Source organism: Thunnus thynnus, chromosome 5, assembly GCF_963924715.1.
Source record: "Thunnus thynnus chromosome 5, fThuThy2.1, whole genome shotgun sequence".
NCBI classification, from domain to species: domain Eukaryota; kingdom Metazoa; phylum Chordata; class Actinopteri; order Scombriformes; family Scombridae; genus Thunnus; species Thunnus thynnus.
In genome coordinates, this window is record NC_089521.1 from 27,006,070 (window position 1) to 27,022,693 (window position 16,624).

The 16,624-nt window shown below is 40.5% G+C and overlaps 1 protein-coding gene across 4 annotated transcripts in view; it reads left to right on the forward strand.

Annotated features, from left to right (window-relative positions):
* Positions 1-16,624, forward strand: part of LOC137183406 (unconventional myosin-IXAb-like) — a 160,191-nt gene that overhangs the window by 20,486 nt on the left and 123,081 nt on the right. The window lies entirely within an intron of this gene.

Below are 16,624 nucleotides of genomic sequence, written 5' to 3' on the forward strand. Positions count from 1 at the left end.
AAGAAGAGGATGTGCTGATCTTTTTCTTGTCTGTGTATTTAAACTCACCATCACAGGAAATGATTCATGTGGAGAAGGCAAAGGCAACGTAGGGTGGTGAGGTGGAAGTGAAAGTGACCACAGTGCCGTGTTTTCCCCCTTCCCTCTTACCGAGTCATGTTTCAACAGAACGAAAAGAGGACCTTGAAACATCTTCCTCTTTAACTAATTGGAGAGTCATTTCCTTTTGGATATCGGAGTAGGAGTTGAGGCACGCTGATGTGGCTGAATGAAAAGTGAACCGAGATAAACTTCTACTATCAAGAGTGAGTAGGGGAAAAAAACAGGATGATGTGAGCGGCTGCCAATGAATGTACAGCAGCAGCAAAGCCCTTGCATTGTTATTGTGTCCAGCCTGGCTGAATTTGCTCAGGTCTGGTTCACACAATAGGTGTGGTTGAGGGCGAACAATACTGGCTTTTCCTAAGAACACAAATCAAAAAGTCTAATGGTCATTTCTTGTGAATTGCAGTAACACACAAACACGTACAGTAACCTTTTTCCCTTAATGAAACACCTCATTTTCTTACAATGGTAATTGGAAAGTGGCCGCAGGACCAGGTCGTACATGTTGTTTCCTTGTGAACGGAGCTGCTGTCAAGTGTCAAGAGGTCAAGGCTGAGATGTCTTTTCACCTTAGAAGTGTTTACAAGCTTGTAAACATCTGGTCGGGGTACATTCTTCTTATTTTAGGTCAATGATCTCAGATTTTTGGATAACCACCCCTCCACCTCCCTTTTTACAAACATGCCTCAGGTTGGATTAAGGCCCAGACAACAATAATACTAAACATGGGGCTCGCAAATTCCAACAGTCTGTCAGTGAATGTATTAGACGTGGGTGTCTCACCAAGCATATTTCACCTGTAAACGTTAAATAATATGTGGTTCACTTCAGCAAATATTACACTTGACCCTCATTGTGCGACTATTGATTAGGGCAACCGTGTTGTGTAACATTTTATATCCAACTTGCTTAGTAAAATGGTGGGAGACATATCATGCTTTTTGTGATTTATGATGTCTACTCGCATATTTTGGATCGGATTTGTGCGCGAACATGTATGGAAGTATTTGAGAAGTTTATATTTTGAGTGAAGAACGAGTTTGTTTGTTTATGTAGCGTCCGGAAGTTGGCCAATCAGAACAGAGTGGGCTCATTGGAAGGGGGGTGGCCTTAAAGAGACAGGAGCTATAACAGCCTGTTTCAGACAGAGGCTGAACTGAGGGGGCTGCATAAAGGGCCAGTATAAGATAAAGAAAGTTTTTTATAAAGAGTTTTTTGAACTGTAAATCATGCAAAGATATTCCATCAAAGCCCCAGAATATAAATATAGGAATATATGGAAATGTGCATGATGATGATGATGATGATGACAATGTGTCACCTTTAAATGAATTAAACTCAATGAACGCTGTACCGGGTGTTTCACTGATGTCAGTGGTTTGCTAAGTGGGTCGACCTCGAAGATCTCCAGCAGACCTTCGTCTTTTCCTCCATCCGACCTTGCTGACTGTAGAGAACATAATGGTTCCTTTTCCCGTCAGACGAATGACGCCCCCCCCCACAACACCCATACACAGTAAAGATGGTCGGTCTCATGACTCATTATGACAGGAGTAGACCCCGGAGCGTCTTGTCTTCTTCATCTGTTGTTTCCTATCAAGGCCGTCATAAGCTTTCATATCTAAACCCTCCACGTGTTTCATGTACTGTAGGTCTTCTCTTTCCTATATACCACATCCTGCCTTTTGTTTTAATATCAATTTAGCGTACTGTAACCTTAGTTACTGTACACATTACATTTTTGGGTTACTTCAATTAGTTCACCATACTCATTTATGTTGCTAATTAAACTTTACAATAGTGGGTAAGTTATATATCTCTGTAGGAATACTCCCACAATATTATAATGGATTTTTGCAGAATTAAGTTTATTATTTTATACAATTGTTTCATCATTATTGACACACACATACATACAGTATTGACCTTATGAGGGGACCAGTGTAGGGTGTGTGCACATGTTTGTTGTCTGCATATAAAGACATAGATAAGACAAATACAACCATTATTTTATTTATATATTTATATCTGTAACATTTAAGTTGCTTTTCTCATGCTCTTCTTTTTAAGATATGGAGCATGTTTCAAATAAAAATGACAAGAAAAGCTTACATACTGTAACTTTAAGATTAGACAACTAAAACACGTGGTTATGATTATGGTCAACCCTTAGTTGTCGGTTTGTAAACGAGACCCAAACTCTGGTCTTTTGTATGAAGATTGGATGCACTACTTGCCTGACCACCTCCCCAATTTCCACATCCTTACTTTAAATTTCACTTTTTATAAAGGACACACCACTTCCTGCATTGGACGCTGGCCCTGGACATAAACCGTACTCTGCAGAGTCATTTTTAATAATGGCGGTCTATGAGGACAATATGGATTGTTTTGTTGCAGTACTGCAGTTAGCCTCTGGCTGACTCACTGTACTGTCTCCAGCTCTCCTAATACATCAGTGGTTTTATTGTTTATACAACGTTTGAGCTCTATAGCACGGAGACATAACCTGCATCAGGCTGTGGCTATTGAGGAAATACTCGTTAACAGGATAAATACAGTGTTAGTTGTGCCTCTTCAGGGGAATTGTTAATATTAAAAAAGAGTAATGCCAGTTTATATCATTTTATGGCTTAAAAAAAAGGCTGAAGAGAATAAAAGACAGTGAGGAAAAGGAGACTTGTGCTCCAGCAGACGGCATGTCATTTTAGATTCCAGTTATTCTGCAGAAAGTCGAAGAGTCATTGTTAAAGGCAGTGCCCATAATGTGGGCTCAAACATGCAATTTGACATCGTCTATGCTGATTGTCAAATACCATCCCTTGTTTAAAAGACATGCCGCTGGTAATTCTTGTGGCACCCTTGTTTTGCTTGTCTTTGTCTTTTTCTAGCTGTGCGGCGACCAGTGTTGTACTTCAGGCCGCTTTTATTGAAGTGCTGCAGACCTCTTTGTCTCAAAGTCATTTGGCTCCGTCCACAATGACTGCAGCTGCTTTTATGTGTTTTTACACGCATGCACTCAAAATCAAACATACACACAAACGCACGCATTAGCTGCTGACCCGTTTTGTCCGTCCGCAGTCGAGGCGTGCCAGGCTGTTGACGTGAAGCTGCAGCGACAGGCCTGCAGAGAGGAAGTGGCCACGTATTCGGAGCGAACACTTTACCTGTCACACTGCTTTGTATGCAGTCAAGTCAGATTTCACAAAGCTTCTGCAAAACTGTTCAGCACACATCACCAAAGCCTGTTGCATGGGGGGGAGCCAGGTTTTGCATCTGCATCGAACAGCGTAAAACCCCCGTGCTCTTCCATGCAAACACATGCACGCATCCTGCCGGTCGTGACATGTTTGGTTCTTCCTGGTCCAGCGCTGTGAGGGCCATTATTAGGGCCAGACTTGCTTCGCTTTCATCTTCCCAAAACACCACAGCCCCACCATTCATTACAGCACAGAAATTATGCATGAGGAACTGTCAGTCCACAAGCATTACTCAGCCTGAGCCCCTTTTGGTATGATTGGAAAGTAGCGGAAGGAAAAAAAAAGCAGTTTAAATTAAGGGTTAAAAGAGGATTTTGCGGGCATTTAATTGGTTTTGGAGTTGGAAATTTTGCATCTCAAAGCCTTTAAGGTCATCCAGGGCAGTTTAGAGTGAGTAATCCAGTATAGAATAAGCTTTGTTATGCTGTAAACATTGTCTGGACTTGATTTGATGGAAATTCCACATATTGATGTCAACTTATTTAGCCCAACATACCATGTTCTCTTGACATCAGGAGCTCCGCTGCGAAATCAGAGTTTATCTCAGCATTGATTATTTGAAAATGAAAAATGTGGATGTTCAGTGCACTAAACAGAGAGGCTGATATTGATCGTTGTCCTGCAGACACAAATCCCAGCATAGAACTGCACGGCCAATGGGAAACAGAGGTGGAAACTGGAGGATCAATAAGGATGATGGAGCCATTAGTGGCACTGTGACCCTGGCGAGGTTTGATGGGTTTTTTCTTTTTTTTTATAGCATCGTTTGGAAAGTTGATGTTAAGTAAATGTGCAGCGGTTACGTGGAGAGCTCTCTGGTCGGTCTGTTGACATTTCAGACGCAGGTTTCCTTTCTCGTTTTGGAGTGGGTCTGAGCGTCTTTAAGCGTGTCTGTTGTCCCTGCTCGCCCTATTAAGTTCCACTCTTTCATTTTCCACAGTTCTGCGGTGTCCAGTAGTTCCTCAGCAATAGCTCTTCTGGATCGGGTTCAGCTGACCGCACCTTGAGAGCCAAAGCTGCGGGCAGATCATCTCTTGTTCTGGTGTGGAAGTGCGAGGCCGAGCCGCTTTAATTCAAACACACTCAGGGGTGTTTCTGTTGGCCTCGATCAGGTTGTGGGAGAGAAACGCAGGCCGAGCTTGTCCTTGGCTCTGCCTCACATCCACTTTTATTCAGCACAGTAACAGAAACAGAAGAGGTGGTGTAATTCATACGATGGACTTTTAAGTCTTCTGTTACCTCTGTTTCAATTGTATGAATCCCACCGTTGAAACAGAGTTTGTTGTGGAAAAAACAACAAAACTTTTTGCAAAAGTAAGGATGTTACCCACGTTTGTGACCAAATTATTCCTGATTTATGGGGTTGCGACTAACATTTATTTTCATTATCAGTGTATTTGTTGATATATTTATTCATCTATTAGTCTGTAAAATGTTTGACCAAAATTCCAATACAAAAATTTAGCTTACAATGATATTTAACTGAGAAAATAAGCACATTTTCACATCGGAGAAGCTAAAATGTGCTGTTTTTGCTTGATAAATTATTCACTTTAGCTAGAATTGTTAAACATTTCCAATGTGGTTGCATTTTTGTTTACAGCTGACACGACATGATGGATTGTAGCAACATTGCTCCACTTTTGTGTAAACATCTCAGACAGGAAACCGATTCAGAATGAAAATAACCATCCTGCTAGCAAAAACTCGGATTCAAACTGTATTACGGTGATCTATTGCTGATACAGTACGATGCAACTAATCAGCAAGTTCACATTGAGTCCTTGATTGATTGTGTGTCATTTAGTTTAATGCCAAAAACTAAGAAAAAGACTGTGGTGTCTAAAGAATCATGTTGTAGTTTAAAAATTTGACCTTTAATAGTAGCAGTTTTGTGTTGTTAGAACACAAGATGCTTCATCCGTCAACTTTTTGTCAGAAACAGACAAGCGATGTTTGACTGGTCACATGACTTATTGTAGCGCTTGATGGGAACAGACTGTCCGCCTGTCTCAGGTTCAGTTCCTATTGGTCACGTTCAGGCTAAACCTCAGGCAGGGGAGGTCGACATTTTCTCTCAGGCTCGGATCAATAACGACTCGCTGCTCATCACTTATAGAGTCATCTGTATCTCCCAGGGGCCGCTCAGATGCAGCTTGAAAAAAAAAAAAGGGGGGGATAAAGAAGCAGATAAATCCTCTCTTGTGCACGTGCAGTTTACTCACGTTTTAAAGGTAATATGGTAAATAATTTAGATTTTAACCAGACATGTGAAATTTAATGCTATTCTAAAAATGGAAAAGGTAAAAGGCGGAGGGGGGGGGGTGTCTGTGACATTTCAGTGGAATATGACTGTTATATATCATTTAAAAGGTCTTGTTGACGTCTGTCTGCTCAAAATAACATATAAGTCTTCATAAATGATAATATGTTAAAGGGCAAAAAACAAAATAAAGCAATTAATTCAGTAAATACAAATAAAGTGCACCACTTTTGCTCTCTCTGGGTTCGAGTTTTCTGAATCACCGCTGCGTTAGTCTGCCTCCGCTTTTGCACGATATAGAAATTCATTGTGATTATCAGGGTAATTTGGGCTCCAAATTCTTTATAGAAAAGTCTTATTATACAGTAATTAACTATACAGTATATTAAAATGATGGAAAAGCGGTTGCTGGTTTGCTTTTGTGCAGCTGTATCTTCCCACAAACAAAAAAAGCTGTTTTTCCAAAAGTCATTGTGTATATTAAACAATATTAAACAACATAATGGTTATAGGTCATCTGTCTACTAATATGTAGAGGTCAAGTGGTCTCAGTATCACATATCCACAATATCTCTGCTTCAAAGCTGGCTCAGGACCTTTGCTGCATGTGTCCTTCCTGTCTTGTCTATTCTAACAGGTACATTTGCAATTTCTGAGGTGCGAATCGTGCTAATAGTATATATGCATAAGGAACTGTGACCTGCTCAGAGGGTCTTGCAGAGCTGTATTCATTCCCGTGACATGATAATTTCTCCAGGACTTCCTACAGCTGGATCTGAATCTGCAGCTCGTTACGCAGCTTAAAAAGAAGGATTTAAGAGGGAAAGAGAGACGGAAGAAGATTTGAATTGATTTAGGAAACAGAAAAACACCATGACTAACATTAATTAATAACAGCTCCAGCATCCATTTAACCCCAAAACAAGAGAAACAAACACTGATTTCCATCATGATCGAAGCCAAACAGAAAACACAATAATATCACATTTAAAGGATCATAAGATACACATGGCACTAATTGATGCGAATCAGCCTGTAACCATGGCAACAGAGATGCTCAGTTGATGTCTGATTTTATTGAGGAAGGGATCTTTAATCAATACAGGCCCCTGCGCCTTTTTTCTGATGCTGATGCTCCATTAGTGTGTGTGTGTGAGAGTGTGTGTGTGTGTGTGTGTGTGAGTGTGCTGTGCCAGGAGGAGAGCGGTGCGGGTTGAGGTGATGTCATCTCCCAGTGGGGAATGTAATCGTGCAGAGGATGGGGAAGTGGCTCTGCAACATGTCTTTAACACACCAACACAGCAGCAGCCGCGCACACACACACACACACACAAAAACACAGTATTGACCTCAGGAGGGAACCAGTGTAGGGTGTGCCCACATGTGTGTTGTCAGTATATAAATACATATAAGCCACACAGATTGATGTGTGTTAATTTTATGATGATGTAAAGTATATTTTCCAGACAAGTTCTTCTCTGTGCGTCCGATTTGAAAATGTTGATTTTCAATGAATAACGTGTCTGGAAGTTCTAGAGCATGATGGGAAAAAATCTGAAAAACCTGACTGTCCTGAGTGTTTTTTTAGCATCTGTGTCAGGGTAGAAAATGCATCTTGCACATGCGCTTTTTTCCCCCTTTGCGCGCACACACACACACACACACACTGAGTGCTGCACCGAATGACTCGGCACTCTGTCTCTGTGTGCATGTTTGTGTCTGTGTGGGCTCAGTTCCTGTGAGCTCTGCTGGCCGGCTGGAATTCAGGAATTCACACACACACACACACACACACACACAAACACACAAACACATAGCATTTATTATTTTGCTTTTTTTTTCATATTTTAACCGTTAACCATCCATGGAAAGTTGCCTGAACACGTTTTCTGTTTTCCAGCAACGCTCCGATTCACATTTGTACGTACAGTAAAAGTTACAGTAGGAGTACAGTCTTGTTTTATACCTGGCTGTACCTGTGTTCGAGCCTGTTGTAGCTGGTAGAGAGCAGTAAATCATACAAATAGAGATAACTGTATTTTGGCGATGGGAATAACACATTTTATGGACAGCCTCTCCTGTAGTCGTGTCAAAATTTTTTTTAAAAAGTCAGCATGAGAGAAGCTCAAACCTGGCGCACTATCTCACCTCAGCACTGTGCTCGGTGTGCTGCTCCGAAGTGCTTGTATTTGTCGAATTGTCAGTTTTGGAAAGTCTCCAAAAATTGTCACAGCTTCCCTTTTATGGCGTTGGAAAGGTGTTCGGGGTTTCTGATGCTACTAGACGATCTGATAAACACTTAATTTTCAGCACACTGAACCCTTCAGGCAACTCTTCTGTTCCAGTTTCGGAGGGATTGTGTACATTGCTGAAGCGACTTCAATGGGAGATACCGAAAGAGGGAAAACTTTACAGATTGACTTTTATATACAAATCTCTCCTTGGGTTGTTTCCTCCTTACCTGTTTACATACATATGTAGAAATCAAAACCGTAGTTTGCCAAAAAAGCTTTTAAATATGCTGTCCATGGGTTGTTTGCATTGTCCACTTGCATATTTCAGACCAGATTGGGGTTCGAACATGTACAGATGTGTTTGAGAAGTTTCCATTTCGAGTAAACAACCAGAAAAATAAGTGAAAACCTACTACTGTTGTTTGTTTACGTAGCCTCCAAGGCTGACAGAAGTTGGCCGAGAGCTTTCTGAAACCAACCAATCAGAAGAGAGTGGGCTCATTGGACTGTAAATCATGCAAAGTAGAGCCCCAGAATATAAATATAGACCTGGAAATGTGTAAGACCTGTCCCCTTTAAATTTATCTCTCTAACTTTATTTGAGATAGTTTTGGAAAATCATAGCTGTTATACATCTTAACTAGATTTTGTCTTTACTCTTTTATTGCATCTTAACCGACTATCGTGTTTACTCGTTTGCAGCGTGAGGCAGTCGTCTAAATCCAGTAATTTACGAGTGTGTTTTCCGAGTATTCAGAAAAGTCAAAACGGATAAGAGCATAAGACAAAAAAAAATCCAGGTTTAAATTGGATTGTAAATTACCAAACCACAGCTGGATTAATGATACCAGCTGTGCACACACTGCACATGAATTCAGGGGGATGATGGTGAGATGTCTGAACACGAGGTGCGGTGTTTCTCTGAGCTGATGCTTTGGGAGTATGTGGGTACCTACTGAAGATGATCAGCAGCCAGAAGTGAGGAGGAGTTAAAAACATCCTGCAGTGATCTTCTCTGATGAGCGATCGGGCGTGGGAGCAAGCGTGTGTGTGTGTGTGTGTGTGTGTGTGTGTGGAGGTGGAGAAGAATTACTGTGCGTTAGTCACAGTTCAAGCCAAAAAATTTGGCAGTGTGGTCGCTGTTTAACTAATCCTATCATTCTGAGTTTAATAACTATAAGCCTCTGTTTTAGGACAGAGAAGAAAACACACTCCTTTTTTTACTGAAAGATTTAAAGTTAAGTGAACTCGTGTGTGTTTATGTGTGTGTGAGCAGTGTTGAGGAATGCTGAGGTTCGGTGTTTATTGCTGTTATACTGGTGAGAACCGACTGTGGGAGAGGAGGGGGTGTTACTGTTTACCAGCCAGACTCAGAGCGGCTGAAGACCTGCAGGACGGGTTGAGCTTCTCATCTGAATTTAATATCTTGGATTTATGCCTGTTGTTGGCAGCTTTCTTTAGTTTTATATGATTTTAAAGACTCCCTGTCTCCTCCGATGCATTTGTCATAGAGGCTCGGTAATTTACTTCACGTTTGCTGCACTGCTGCTGTGTTTTGATTCCCGCTCTGTGCCAAAGCATGACGGAGGTGTAGTAGTCCAAAGACGAGAATCATACAGTACCAAAAAATGTCTTTGATGTATTGTGGAGCTGGTTATGAAAATGACTTCCCAGTGAGGTTCAGTTGGCGTTGACCTTCAAGAGATAAAATCGTACAGTGAGCGATGTTGAATGATTCTTATCGTTTGGCCTTTAATCCAGTGATTTCCTGTCGATCTCGCTCTGATTGTTTTAAATGTTTGATATCTATGAAGTGAATCAAAACCGTCTTGTGTAGAGCTGCAGCAATTAGTTGATTAATCAATTATTAAATTGCCAGAAAAATTACTGGCAACCAAAACTTTTGTCATTCCAACTTCTCCGATGTGAGGATTTTCTTTTGTTTTATATATTTATGAACTGAAGATCTTTGGGTTTTGGACTGTTGGTTGGACAAAACAAGACATTTGATGACATCTCTTAGGACATGGGGAAAACATGATGGACGTTTTTTCAATATTTCTTGACTTCTTAGACAAAACAATGAACTGATTTATCGAAAAAATAATCTGTGCATGAATCAATAATGAAAGTAAGCGTTATTTGCAGCCCTTCATGTGTGCAAATAAAAATAAAACAACCAAAATAGCAAACTAGGGCAATGTGTAGAAAGTAGCTATTAATTTACAATTCCCTTCATGAGGTTTGAGCACAGAGCTGCAGCAGGAAACAAACTATCGCCCATTGTGTTGTATTTACTCGCTCATTCAGTATGTGCTCCTTTCTGGCTGTTAGTCCTCATAACAGTTGTTATGTGTAACTTGTCGAGTCTTCAGTAATCATAAAGTCTGTTCTGAGCTTTAGCCTTAAAACAACAATAACGGCTATTAGCTCAAGGCTAGAGCTAACAGCTAAAATAACAGACCAGTCACCTGTCTGGATGTTTTTTAAGGAGCATATCAAGTTGAATCTAGACTGCGGTTTTGTTCTTATTCTGTACACAACATGTTGTTCATTTACACCATGTACCCGAATCCAAAGAGACACATGTTTTGGCATGTTAGAGGAGTGTGGAAGATTTTACTGAAGCTAATCTGAACTTTACTTCAGCTTAGAAAAGTTCACATGCCTCACTAATATCTGAAAGACTCATAAGTCAGCATTAATGAGTCTGAAGTCAATAAAGACTGATGAGGTCAGCTGATGATGGTCGTTTCATGCTTTTATCTGGAGACAAAAACAAATAAAATGCAATATTACTATTCTAACGCAGCAACTAATGGACATATGCAACCACAGTGGACACTTGTAGGCTTCATAGCAGAGACGACACTATTGATTTCTGGGAAGTTGTAATGGACAATTACTTTATATACTGTATTTATGAGACACTTTCAAACTGACGCACAATGAAATTCATCAAGCTCGTCATGCCAACCCAGTACATGCCAATACATATGCATGTATTTATGTCTTAAAACATGTATTTGGTTGTACACAGCAGCTTCCTGTCTCCTTCTGTCCTTGCTGAATCTCTTCCCATCACTTTCTCTTTAAATATTAATGTGTATTTGGAAGGAGCTCTGTTTTCTAACATTAGCAGTTCCGCTCCTCCTCCTGAGTAGATGTTAGATGACTGGCACGCTCCCACTAAACGTCCTCTACTCAATCAATCTCTCTCTGTTTTAAAGCCCTCACCAGTCCTCCACCACGTCAGCTCGGCGTCTTATCTCGACACGATGTCAGCACTTCACGTTCAACCGTGTCAAAACAAGACGAAATACGTACGTTTAGCCTCCTCTACTACACTGCCTCTTTGTGTTTCTCTTCTTTCCACAACTTTCTCTCCCTATCATCCCATCTCCTCCTCCCTTCCCTGCTGTACCTGACTTATAATCACTTTCCAGCTTCATCCATCATCATCAAAACTCTGTCAGAAGTAGTTTTTGTGTTGAACATACAGTATGAAGTCATGTCCGTCTGTTGTGTTTGGGGATTCGTATGTAATAGCCGTCCAATTCCTGCGTGAATGACTTCACCGCATGCAGCTGTTCAAGTAAATGCCAGAAAAGTTTCCAAAAATTTGGCACCCAGCTTCACAGCTCTACAACATGTGATTTGTCAGACCCTTAGCTGGTATGTAACCTTGGCTCCTCACTCTGACCCCTCACCCCTATGGACCATCCATCAGTCCCCACCTCTGATTGCCCCAAAGGATTGAACATAGCCTTCCAGCTACTCCTGCCGTCTCCCGCTGTCCAGCTTACTGGTTCATAAAGTCTCAGCAGACAGGCTACTGAAAGCCGGCAAGAGGTTAATTTTCTCTAAACTGCTCTGGAGATTTGCTGTCCAGTAATTTTCTGGGACTCCAGCAGAGGTTGGGGAGGGGTCCCACGGTTATAGCTTTCGAGGCAACAATGCACGCAGGGGAAGAATTAAACTTGCTCTCTATCCGTTTTGTGGAAAAAAACGTCATTACTCGAAGTAGGGATTTAGATTGCCCTCCTGTCCTTTTAAACTGGTAATCTTCAGTATCCTTTTATTTAGGCGACGTCTGTGGTGTTTGTGAAGGGTACTTCCCAGAGATTACTTGTCTATCAGAGTGTCTGGTACTTGAAAAAGTTTGAATCCCTGTATGTAACAATCTTTTCTACTCTGATTTTCTTATGTTTATTCCAAACAAACCACATTTTCTTCTGCTGGAAAAAGATAAATCATATTACTTTCCGTCGACAAGAGGTTTTTCCAAGGGAAACCCTACCAGACGCCAGATGTTAAGAAAAGTTGCTGCTCTGTATCAATCAATGAAAACAGCTAAATAGACATATACAGTATATTTATATCCACCTCAATGTGATGCATGTCATCACTGATTCCTTCATTTGGTTTGTATGAAGTTTTAATAGTTTCCCTTTAGCTACAAAATTCAAAGTACGTCTGCACAACAGGGAAGATTTGCTCAAGACATTTGTGAATTATAATCTTGTTACAGTAAGTTTCTGTTTGTTAAACTCCACCTTTATCTTGAAATTTTATTCTGTTGCTTGTATAGTTTGATTTGAAAAATGTACATGCCGTATATATAATTTTTGTGGCATTTAAGATAGTATCAGTTCTGGTGAAGAGAAATATACTTACTCACTGAAACACATACACTCTCTCTCTCTCATGCTGTCATATCTTTCTGCCATCTACTCTCATTGTGAAGCCAGCCTGTATTTCGCCCCCAGCGGCTAACATTTGAGCAGTGACAAGAGGACATGTAGTTGACAGTCATAAGTCACTCTTTTCCAGCTTAATGACTGGCTGAGTTGGACAGACAGCTGGGCTCAGAAAGCTACAGAGAACTGATGAAGGCAAACCAACTGGAGGGCTGAATGAAGGCTAGAGCAGCTGGTTTCAGTAACCGAATATTTATATCAAACTGAAAAAGCCAGCAGGTGGAATTTGGAGATGACGTGAGATGATGTAAGCCTGCTCAGACACCAGTGGTGGAAAGTAACTAAGTACATTTACTCAGGTACTGTACTTAAGTACAAATTTGAGGTACTTGTACTTTACTGGATTATTTCCATTTTATGCTACTTTATACTTCTACTCCACTAGATTTCAGAGGGAATATTGTACTTTCTGCTCCGCTACATTTATTTGACAGCTTTAGTTACTTTTCTCATGAAGATTTGACACAGTGGATAATATAACATCTTTGGTATGTCTATGAGTTGTTAACAGCTCCACTAAATAGTGATTTGTCCCTCTAAACTTCTCGCATGCTTTCATTTCAATAAATGTTCAAATGATCCAATATTTCACCAAAAATCAAAGATTTGAGAAAAAGTCCCAAAAACTGAAAACAGATTTGTGTATCAGAACTTTGTTTTTTCTGCTTTCCTCTCCTGTTAATCATCTCACGACCCCTCAGATTTATCTGGTGACCCTTTTGAGGGGCCCAACCCCTAGGTTGGGAACCACTGGACTAAAGTAGCTAACTGTATATAAAGTAGTTCAAACTAGCTCCACCTCCAGCAGCTACAACAGTAACATGCTGCTCTAACACTGATGCTTCACTATTAATAATCTAATGATGTCATTTATAATAATATATCAGTCAGAGGGACCAAACCACTACTTTTACTGGTAAACTGACCCACTCAACCTCTCTCTGGTCCTCATAAAATTAGACAAATGACCAGCTGTCAAGTTAACATGCCTGAATCCTTGAGGTCAGTGATTGAAATCTGTAATCCACACCCACCGCCAGACACACACACACACACATACACACACACACACACACACACACACACACACACACACACACACACACACACACACACACACACACACACACACATATTTAACAGGTCTTTGGCCAGAGATAAGAAGCTGTTCAGTGATGAAGGTGCTCGCCCGCTGAATATTGAACCATCGCTGACTAATGTTAGCATAGCTGTAACACAGACGTAATGAGCTGCACGTTGCCAACACTGCAGTCTCTCCAGCATTGCTCCACTCATGCTCAGCTGTTAGTTGCTCGACCACAAAATCATTGTGATTGGCTGCTCCACTGGAACGTGAATGGCAATGATTTGATTTGATGTCGGTGCATGCTTTCAGTTCAAACAGAATCTGTGAAAATTGCTGCATTAACCTTGGTACCTTCTGCACCTCAGCCTGTCTGAACTTGGAAAAGAAAAAACAAAACTGCTGCTCTTTTGCTTAAAAATCACAAATTTCACATCAGAGGAAGCAAAGAGGAAATGATAGTGTGAGAAAACGCACGTGTGATGTGTGAGATTGTGACTGAATCAGTGGTGGTAGACGGAGTGTTTACTGTCGTCTTGTTTGTTTCCTTTTTTCCCGACATAAACTCTGAGTTGTTGAAGCTTGTATTTCTCACTCTCTTCCTTTCTGTCTGTTTTTTAGCCTCTGCTCCGTCTTTCATCCTGCACAGTCCACCTCTTTGTTTCTTACAGACACCCAGCTGTCTATTCCCTCGCTTTCTGTCTACTGTATGTCTCGTGGTGCTGGGGCTGGCCGACTGCCTCGCTCATCCTCTCTTTTCTCACTTTTTCCTGTCTATACAGTAGCACATGTGCTTGAAGCCATTGAAGAAAAAAGCTATTAAAAAAACTGGGGGGAGAGATTATTAAAATGAGAGCAGCACTCAATTTTGAGTCTTCAAGGACTAAAAGTCTGCATGTAAATAATAACCTCAATTTAGTCTGAAATTCTGTAAATTTATATTTGTACGAGGACATTGTTTCCAATAAACTGCCAGGCAAAAAAGACGGATATTACAGTGATTATATGTGTTTATGTTCATAGCGAATATCTAGAGCAGCAGCTTGAGAGACACAGAGGAAGATAGAAAAACAGGAAAAGTGAAAAGAGGAAGAAATTATGAGGTGCACTGACCCAGAAAAGAGAATGTATGTATGAAAGGAGAAGTACAACGTAGAGCGAGAGGGAGACTGGCAGGGATCAGGTAATCCCTCACAGCGGTGGTCTTGGCGTTGGCCTACATTTAAATTTAGTTCTTGTTTTTACATTTTGTGGTACTTAATACATTCTTACACTTTGATATTGATTTATTTGTGTGCTAATGTGGTACTGGCATCTGTATTTCCATGGCGACAGGCAAAACAGCACTTGTACATTTTCTGTATCTATAGCTGTAGATACATTTAGTAGTGTAGAGGAAGCATCTCTAACAAGACAAACATCTGGCAATGTAAAGGTCGGCATCACAGTTCCCTAATTATATTCCTGTCACCAGAGAATACTTATTAAATATAAAACACTGACAGTGATGCCAGAAACAAACATGGCAGTGTGGAACCTTTACTCTCGTCCTTTCATATATTTTATTTGATAATCAGCTTTAGGTAAAGAATTTAACGACGCTTCATCGTACAATGGGCTTAGTATACTTACGTGTTTTTTTTACAGAATTCCCAGAAATAAATGTTTTACGATCTGAAAGACTTAATTAACTTTGATATGTGAAGAATTTCCTCCCAAAATGAGAATATATCTACTTTAAATAAGGAAATCATAAATATACTAAATTAAACAAGCACTTGATTCTGCAAAATTTATGACTCATCTGAATTACTTTGCTTTTAAAATAATTACTTATATTGACTTTCAGTCTGATTTTGGGAGTATTTTAATATTTTCATTTCATGCTTTTCAAGTAAAAGCCTCTGAAAATGAGTTTTTCTCTTAGTTAACATAAAGTTCAGTGAGATAAAAAAAGGTTTTTAGCTTCAATTGCATAAAATTAAACATCAATTTAAACATATGTTACGTTATTATCGTTTAGTTATTATAGTAATTTGGCAAGAGTGTTTCTGCAGCATCTCTGTCCCATAATCATCAGCATATTTAACAATTTTTTTTAAGTCACATTTGATGTGTCTTAGTCTGTGTGTGTGAGAGAGAGAGAGAGAGAGAGAGAGAGAGAGAGAGAGAGAGAGAGAGAGAGAGAGAGAGAGAGAGAGAGAGAGAGAGAGAGAGAGAGAGAGAGAGAGAGAGAGAGAGAGAGAGAGAGAGAGAGAGAGAGAGAGAGAGAGAGAGAGAGAGAGAGAGAGAGAGAGAGAGAGAGAGAGAGAGAGAGAGAGAGAGAGAGAGAGAGAGAATGGAGTGCTCTGTCCACTATCAACAGGGAAGTGGTGAATTACACCATTGTGCTCTCATTACAGCCACTTTTGTGTGGAAGGTGGCAGCTGTTAATCTTGGCACACGGCTAGAGCCCTTGGATTATCACATGAGTCACACACACACACACACGCGCACACATACACACACACACACACACACACACACACACACACACACACACATACATACACAGGGTATGCGGCTCTGATAAGCTGCGGCCAGTAGCCTTTAAATTCATGAAGCGGCTACTGTTCCTCATTGTTTTGAATAGCTATCAGTTCTTGTCTCTGTCTTTGACTCGGTCTCATGCTCCTCTTTTGTGGCGTTTGTGATAGAAGTTCCCTTTACAATCCAAAACAGAAAGCCTATTGAGTCGGCCCTCTCTGTCATGGGACAGATGAAATCGCCGTGACTCTACTGACCCTGTTGTGACTCAATGTACTGGAAATGCCTGAGGCTGCTGTGAGGATATGAAATGATGTCTGAACATCTAATTTCTCCTTTGAACTCTCATTGTTCTGTTGTTTTGCTGCCATTTTTAACCTTCTCCGTCTCTT